Below are 8,820 nucleotides of genomic sequence, written 5' to 3'. Positions count from 1 at the left end.
AAACGACAATCTATTAGCACTGTGCAGCAGGGCTATATTTTCCCATTTCTTGCCACTAATATATCTAGTTCTATGGCAGAAGTCCTAGAACCACCCCCATCTGAACCCCCAGCAGCAGAGGGAAAGGAGAAAGTAAAGTTCTTTTGAAATCATTTCTTCTTGGGGCGCCTGGGTGGCGCAGTCGGTTAAGCGTCCGACTTAAGCCAGGTCACGATCTCGCGGTCCGTGAGTTCGAGCCCCGCGTCAGGCTCTGGGCTGATGGCTCAGAGCCTGGAGCCTGTTTCCGATTCTGTGTCTCCCTCTCTCTCTTCCCCTCCCCCGTTCATGCTCTGTCTCTCTCTGTCCCAAAAATAAATAAACGTTGAAAAAAAAAATCAAAAAAAAATGAAATCATTTCTGCCTGACTTCAAAAAGCCACTCCCTCAGGTTGCTAGAGGGGTTTTGGGTGGGGGTATGGGCTAAATGGGCAAGGGGCATTAAGGAAAACACCTGTTGGTATGAGCATTGGGTATTATATGTAGGGGATGAATCCCTGGATTCTATTCCTGAAATCATTATTGCACTATATGCTAACTAAGTTGGATGTAAATTAAAAAAAAAATAAAATAAAATAAAAACATTTTAAAAATCCACTCCCTCAGACCTCACCAAGCACATTTTTTTTGATAACATGACCCATATTGAGATTACAACATCTTTTGAAAAATAGAAATGATAAATAAAACCTTTCTTATCTAGTGTATTTTTTATTTCCAAGCTTATGCACAGAGTTTCACTCAACCTCCTGTGACCGGATGAGGAGGACAGTGGGATGACTCCACAGTCAGACTGCTGGATTGGAATCCTCCCTCCACTACTGGCTGGAACCACAGGCAAATGACTAAACCTGGAAATGCCCATTTCATAAATTGGTTGTGAAGATTAAAAAAAATGCACATAAAGCTCTTAGCACAGTATCTGCCACATGAAAAGTCCTCCTGGATGTCATTTACTGTCACTGTTGGCATACCCGTTTAACAGACATGAAGCACAAAATGCTAAGAGTTATGTGACTTTCTGGATGTATGCCTGGCAAGGTCCTCATAGGATCAGAGCTAGTACCACACAAGAACTTCTTTTACAGGTGGTCCAGCCTACTTCCTTACCTTCTTAAGTACACACCAGACTTGTCTTGATGAAGATGCTTATTCTCATTAGTTCCTAATTCTACTTGGAGAAGTCAGAGAGGTAAAGTCAGCACTTGGGGCTGAGGGATGCAGGGAAGGAAATGACGAATTAGGTTTCATGGTTGCTGTTAGAATACTTTTGAATGGTTTCTGTCCTTTTTATCAACAGTATGCCACCAGGATGCACATTCAACTTTCCTTTTGCTTTCAAACTTGACAAATCCAGCTAGGGCAGGAGAACAGAGCACATGGAAATAATTGCAAGAGGAAAAGAAGGATTCTATTCTCTTTGAAACACCACAAGTCCATAAAATGGAAGCTATCTGGCTGCCACCTCTCCTTGCCAGTCTTTCAAAGTGATGGATTCGACTTTTTCATCTACTTTATCAGGGATTTAGTCCTTATCTTGTTTCTCCTTTCCTTGGTGGATCTGAGCTCTGAACTCGCCTTGAAGCTCTGGCAGATTTGAACTCCCAAGGACTCACCGGAGACTTGATGTCAGATGGAGAACTAGTAAGAGATGCTAAATTATTGAGATGCTAATAAGCTTAGAAAGGAACATTCTCCGCAGTGCAGAGTGGGCAACCTAGGCAGGTTGGTACTTATCAGAGTGTTATTTCATCAGGTGATAAAGATTTCATTGAAGAGTGACAGCAACTGTATATTTATAAAGTACCTTTGAATTTAAGCGCATAAACATGTCTCTTAAAATATCAGTCTTTTTTTCTGCTTTACTGAAAAGTTTGGGGCTTGCTGAGAATGAAAATTTCCCAAGGTCTCATAAAATCAGTACCAGAGAGGAGAGTCCATGTTATTGGAGAAGAGAATTCAGTGAGATCCACCTGTCTGCTTGATTTTCAACCATTGTCTTAGTGTGCATATAAATGTTTCAAAGGCTCTTTCATGATGAGCATGAGCGCTTAGCACAGACCAAGCAAACTGTGTGGCTATAGAATATGGTATGACTATGACATACATCAAGTCAGGACTGTAGGGCTATCCATCTCAACCAAAAAAAGGAATGTAGACAGAGTTACATCAAGGAGAAAGGTACCAGGCTACCATTTTTGTCCACATTGTCAACAAAAACGAAAAAGACAAAATGATTAACAGCTACATGTAGCTGAGTCTAAGGTAAAGATATTATTAACTCTTTCCAGAAGTGTTCCTTCCCCACATTCCTCCATGCCCTTGTCTACTTCACTCCCTTCTCCTCCCCTCGTCTCTTGAAGAGAGACTCTGCCACGTGATAGCTCATGTTAAAGGGATAGAACAAGTGACAGTAATTTTATTTATTTAATAAAGTTTATTTATTTTTGAGGGAGACAGAAACAATGTGAGTGGAGTAGGGGCAGAGAGAGAGAGAATCCTAAGCAGGTTCCATGCCTCCAGCACAGAGCCCGATGTGGGGCTTGAACTCACAAAACTGTGAGATCCTGACCTGAGCCGAAACCAAGAGTTCGACGCTTAACTGACTGAGCCACCCAGACGCCCCATAAGTGAGAGTAATTCTAATGATGTGTTACACTTGTCCTAAAATTTCAACTGACGCATTTGCCGCCTTATGGCAAACAGTGAGTAATCTTTAAATTTCAGGCACTGTGTATTACAAGCCTATTAGGAACAAATCAGGTTATATATTAAAAAGTAATAACAAAGCATAGTACTGAGAGCCAGGAGACATGTGCTCTAAGTTTGGTCGTACCAGCGACTAGATCCGTGACCCTAGGTGAGGCATGTCAATCTCCTCTGCTATGTCTTCTCATTTCTGAGATGATAATTGGCCTGCATGATACCTATAGATCTTTTCAGCTCTGACACTGTCACAAGAAATAGACTTCATAGATTGCACAGATATGTAGGCTTGGCCCCTAGTACTGCTATGCAAATAGGCTTCCTTTTCTTTATTGTATCAACTTTCTTTCTTTTTCTTTCTTTCTTTCTTTCTTTCTTTCTTTCTTTCTTTCTTTCCTTCTTTCTCTCTCTTTCTTTCTCTCTTTTTTCTTTTCTTTTTTTTTTTTTTTTTTTTTTTTGCAGTAACTGCCTTTGTTTCTTCAAGGACTCAGGGTCCTTCTCTCAATCAGAATTTGATTCTGGGAAGGGCAGGGCTAATCAATAACATGTCCGTGTAAAGTTAAGTCCATGTAGTCCTTATTCAAAGCCATGTGAACCTTTAGTCTGAAATCTCCCTGAGTCCTGTGGCTTCTACCTCCAGAACATATCACAAATCAAGACCTGTCAGTTCACGATTTAAGCACCTTCGTTTTGTTGTCATCATCTCTACCTGGACATTGCTGCAGACTCACAATAGTCCTCCCTGCCACCACCCTTGGTCACATGGCAGCCTTGGTGCTCGTTATTATTATTGTATTTTTATGTTTATTTATTTATTTTGAAAGAGAAAGAGAAAGAGAGAGAGAGCGCACCAATGGTGAAGAGGAAGAGACAGAGGGGGACAGAGGATCTGAAGTGAGCTCTGCAATGACATCAGAGAGCCTGATGTGGGGCTCAAGCTCACGAGCTGTGAGATCATGACCTGAGTTGATGTTGGATGCTTAATTGACTGAGCCACCCAGGCACCCCAGCCTGATGCCCTTTGAAACATCCATGTGGATCATGTAAGTCCCTTGCTTAAATGCCTCCAATGACTTCCCATTGTAATTAGAACAACACTTCAACCATGGCCTACAAACTCCTACAGAATGTGACCATGGCACCTTGATCATCTCTTCAATCTCTTCCCTCTGTTCCTTGGGTCACAAAGACTTTTTTTTATTTATTTAATTTTTTAGAACACCCCAGGCTCATTTCTGCCTCAGGGAGTTTTCACTTTTTTTCCTCCTCTGCCTAGACCTCTCTTTTGCTTTCATCCTCAGACTGACCTGAGAGGACTTCTGTAACAGCCTCCTTTAGAGACCCCTCGACTGGATCTGGTTAGTCTCTCTCTGCTCTCATTGCAGCTTTGTTTGCTCTCACTAATCACTGCTTTAAATTATCCTATTTATTATTTATTATCTGCCCCACTCGCTAGAATATAAGCCCAAAGATCTTGCTTCTCTTGACCATCACCCTATTTCTGGTGCATATGTAAGTGGCCAGTACGAAGTATGTCTTCAATAAATGTGTGATGAAAGAGGAAGGAAGGGATCATAGAAGAGCAAAGATAAAGGGGGGTGGTGCATGGATGGCTCATTTGGTTGAGCATCCCACTCTTGATTTTGGCTCAGGTCACAATCCCAAGGTCGTAGGATAGAGCCCTGTGTTGGGTTCGGGACTGAGCATGAAGCCAACTTAAGATTCTCTCTTCCCTTCCCTCTGCTCCTCTCCCCAGGTGCTTGCTCTTGTTCTCTCTCGCTCTAAAATTAAAAAAAAAAGAAAAGAAAAAAGAAAACAAGTTTTATTAGTTTAGATTAAATGAAGAGAGTACTCTGGATTAAAAGATCTCTCCTAAATGTGGGCTATTGATCACCTTCTATGGGCAAACCATGGTGCCACTTGCTTTATACTTAGTAATGGCACCCTTTGGATACACTTGTAGGTGAGAGAGAGAAAGAGACAGAGAGTGTGAATGTGTGTAAGTGCGTGTGAGTGTGTGTATGTGTGTGTGAGTGTGAGTGTGTGTGTGTGTGTGTGTGTGTGTGTGTGTGTGTGGCAGGGGTAGGAGGTGAAGGGTAGATATCAACATTGCCCTTGTCTTCTCAGCTTGGCATTTTATCAGACGCTCAGAGACATGCTCTGGCTGTGTGTGCTTCTTTATGAGGCCCATAGCCCTCTCATCATGAAGAGATCACTCCTCTTGAGCTACATTCCTTTCAGATGTGGTTCTGAGAAGACGTGCTGTGATCAAGATCCAAAACAAGTTAGTACCAAAGCTGGAACCATAAACTGGGGCTCCATTTGCCAGTCCATCTAACATGAGCTTATTTGTGGAATACGTTTATGGAATACCTAGTAGGTGCAAGGCATGGAGGTCTTTATTCCTTCTGTCATAGAATTTATTTCCTAGTACTGGAGTGTTTCAGTGTGGGCACTTTTAGAAGAGCCTCCTTGGGCCCTCAAACATTACAGATATTTTACCAAATAGGAATATTATATCCTTTTGGTCTAAGGCTGAAAGGCTGGCTCCAGATTAACAATGGGTTGGTGAAGGACTCCCCCCAGAGCTCGAAGGACACTGCAAGACTGAAGATAGGGAAGAATAACAGAATAACTATTTATACTCCTTAATCACAGCTGTTTCCTAGAAAGGATGCAATAAGCTCATCCATGTTGAGATAGAGATGGATTGCAAGATTTGGGGAGGATTTGCAATAACAATGTAGGGAGACCCCATTGCCTTAAACCATAAGAATAAAGCTCTAATTTCAAATTTTCGGGTAATAAGAAAATATATTTATATGTCTTAAGGCTGAGGTGTCTACACAACATTTCTGAAATGATTCTCTGCAGACTGCCATTTCCCTACCAGCTGGCTTCAAATCCTGATAATATCACTTATTGATCGTTACTTTTCTTAACCTCCATTTCCTTATCTGTGAAATGGAAATATTATCCGTGAAGTGGAAATGATCACACAGAACTGTTGGAAGAGAAATACATTTAAGGCACCCACAAAAGACAATGGGGAAGACTCTGAACTCAAATAAGTGCCCTGACTGTTGGTGTTGGAGGACCGTGAGCTCAGCCCATAGTGGGGATTTGGGGAAATAAGTTATTTGTATTTTGCCCTTCTTTATTAACAATGTTTACCACACTTCGTCAGCCTTCTAACTGATTCTAGAGGACAACAACAACCGCCCCCCCCCCCCGGAAATATCAAAGTATGAGAACAATAATAGTCAATTTTAACAATTACTTTGTTGGCCTTGATATACTCTCTAAATTCTGAGCAGATAGCTATTGTACTTTCTTACCAATTTACATGGCTTTGCTTTTATGAAATGGGGCCTCTTCAGTTACCAGTTGCTAAGGAGAAATAACTGGGAAAGTCCCTAGATCTTATATGCCTAAAGGCTCTGGAATGTTGTGGCTTTTGTTTTTCTTAGCCAGAGGGTATGCAAATATTTAACTATGAATCATATGAGCTAGGACTTCCTTATAGTAATAGTGGCAGGCCACGGAGAGCCTTTCTTTTGTCAAAGTCCGGATAATCAGGGGCCTCAGAGGATATTTACTCAACTTCTGATCAGAGTACTTGCTCCTCCTTTTCCGTGGAAGTGCCCTCTGGAAAGTCTCAGCCTCCAGGTTATTTTTTTCTAAGATGCCACTGAGTTTTCTTTTAATATTAGAGATTACTGGGCAGTTTTGGTGATTCCAATCCAGGACATTTTTACTTTTTCTATTCTCATTCATTCAACACATTTTTTGAGTACCTTGTCTATGAAGAGAGCTGGAGGAAAAGGCGAAAAAAGACAAACTCCAAACCCTAAAAAGATAAGTCTTTGAGGTCATACAGATGAGTTAAAATAGAAAATTTAAGTACTGTTCTGAAGTATTGGACAGATTCCATGGGCTCAAATGAATAAACGTTAGCTGAGTAGGAACATGATCAGAAGAGGAGATTTAAGAAAGTTCTGGAGAGCAAGTAGCATTTCAGCACAGGAAAGGATGAGCAGAAGTCACCAGTGGCACTGTGGTGATAGAAATGTGATTCCAAGCGGAGGGTTGACATAGCTGTATCAAAAAACCAATGGGCTTGTGCGCCTAGAAACACCTTAGGATGGGCAGAACATACATTTTGGCCACAAAAGTAGTAGAAAAGCAGGCTGGAAATACAGAGACCAGATCACAAAGCACCCGGTATTTGAGCAATGAACTGTGAAAATACAGAGAAGTGTTTTAGTGATGCTCCAAGGGAGGTCACTTAAAGCAAACATTCCACATGAAAAAAGTGATGTTTTCACCAGTTAAAAAACTAAGGACAATTACATAGCTATGAAAGCATTTATCACACAAGTCTTTTAAATAGTAAGCTCTCCTCATTCATTTAAATCATAATCCCCTTACTAAAATTGTATTTATATAATACTGATTCAGAATCAGACCCATCTTGTAAGTTAAGGAAAACTAGTTTGTTTTTTCTAAAGTCTGACTACTATGCTATCCATATTTTTAAATCCAATAAATATTTATTCAGGAGATCGCACTGTGCCCGGCACAATGTCGGACACACAATGGCTAAAGCAGCAGCCCCTGCATTATTTGCAATGGTCCAGGGCTGAAAACCAAGTTCATGTCACTAGGAATAGCTGAATAATGTTGGTACATCCACACAGAGAGATGAATGTCATGTGGGTGGTGAGAAGAATGAGCTGGGGCTTTGCCAAGTGACTTGGAGAGGTTGCGAAGCGAGAACAGTAACTTACAAAAAATTATGTTTAATATGATCCCATTGTTGAAAAAAATTTTCCATTAACATGGGTGAAACACGAGGCCATGAGAAAAGAAAATACATGGGTATTTTTCTTATATTGATTTTTAACAAGTCTTACTGGGACTGGCAACTCTTGGAGGAGAAGGGCAGATAACATCCATGATTAAAAAGAAAAAGAAAAAGAAAAAAAAGATGACATGATCTCACTTAATTATATGTCTATGGGTGTGGGCGGGTGGTTCATTAAACAAATGCATGAAAGGATAAAACCCAAAATTCTAATGATGATTATTTCAGGTTCAGCCTAATGGGACTCCAGGTAACCTTTCTTTACTTCAGTATGTTTTAGGGATTTATTTAATGTTTACAATGGGCAAGTATTATTTATATAATAAAAAAAGTTGTTTTTCCCATGAGATGTAAGGGATGTTCAGAGATGTTCTGAACAGAGATGTTCAGAGTCTAATGAGCCTAACAGAAAAATTAGCAGAAGACAGAAAGGCTGTGTGGCACAGTGGCTAATTGCAAATACTGTGGAGCCAGACCTCCTGAGCTAGAATCCCAGTTCTTCCTAGCTATGAGATCACAGGAAATGTGTTCAACTCTCTATGCGTCGGTTTCCTTATCTGTAAATTAGTCAAAATAACAGTACAACCTTCATAGAGTTGTAATGAGGACGAAACAAATTATCACTTAGATTAGTGCCTGGCACATAACAGAAACTAAACAGGTGTTTTTGTTATATGAAATAATAACTGTAATAGAGTAACCCGAGTGCCATGATGAAGTTTCCAAGGGAGATTGTGGACGACTATCAGTCACAAAGAAGTGACTGATTGCATCTGGCGTTGTCAAGCAGGCACTTGGGGAAGTTCTCTAATTAGGATAAATCTGGACCAATGAGGAAGACATTCAACATTGTACTCAGAGAGAGAAAATGGGAAAGGAGGTATCGGGAAGAAAAGAAGGCAAATCAATGCCTAACATGAGCAAGGGGCTCTTGTGTCTATTTGGGTTTTTTGTTTGTTTGTTTTACCAATAGGATGAAAGACAGCAAGTTGTTCAAATCTAAAGAATGGAATCTAAATGTGTTGGTTGCTCCTTTATGAGTTATCATGCCTCCCTTCTTTACCCTTTACTGGATTTTTTTTTACTTCCATCATCCTCCTGTCTTATATTTTCATCCCATTTGGCACTATCGTCATTCACTGAATAAGCTGATCTAAGATACTGATCGAGGGCATGAACACTTTCTGAGAAGCCCAAATACCTGTGTAACTT

The 8,820-nt window shown here is 40.5% G+C and overlaps 1 protein-coding gene across 7 annotated transcripts in view; it reads right to left on the bottom strand.

Moving 5' to 3' along the window:
* The window catches only part of NRG1 (neuregulin 1), a 1,116,936-nt gene that overhangs the window by 417,102 nt on the left and 691,014 nt on the right, over window positions 1–8,820 (bottom strand). The gene's annotated exons all lie outside the window — the stretch shown is intronic.

The sequence above is a fragment of the Leopardus geoffroyi genome, chromosome B1, assembly GCF_018350155.1.
Source record: "Leopardus geoffroyi isolate Oge1 chromosome B1, O.geoffroyi_Oge1_pat1.0, whole genome shotgun sequence".
Lineage (NCBI taxonomy): Eukaryota > Metazoa > Chordata > Mammalia > Carnivora > Felidae > Leopardus > Leopardus geoffroyi.
Note: the sequence above shows the minus strand (reverse complement) of the source record. Positions and strands in the feature narration are given on the sequence as shown.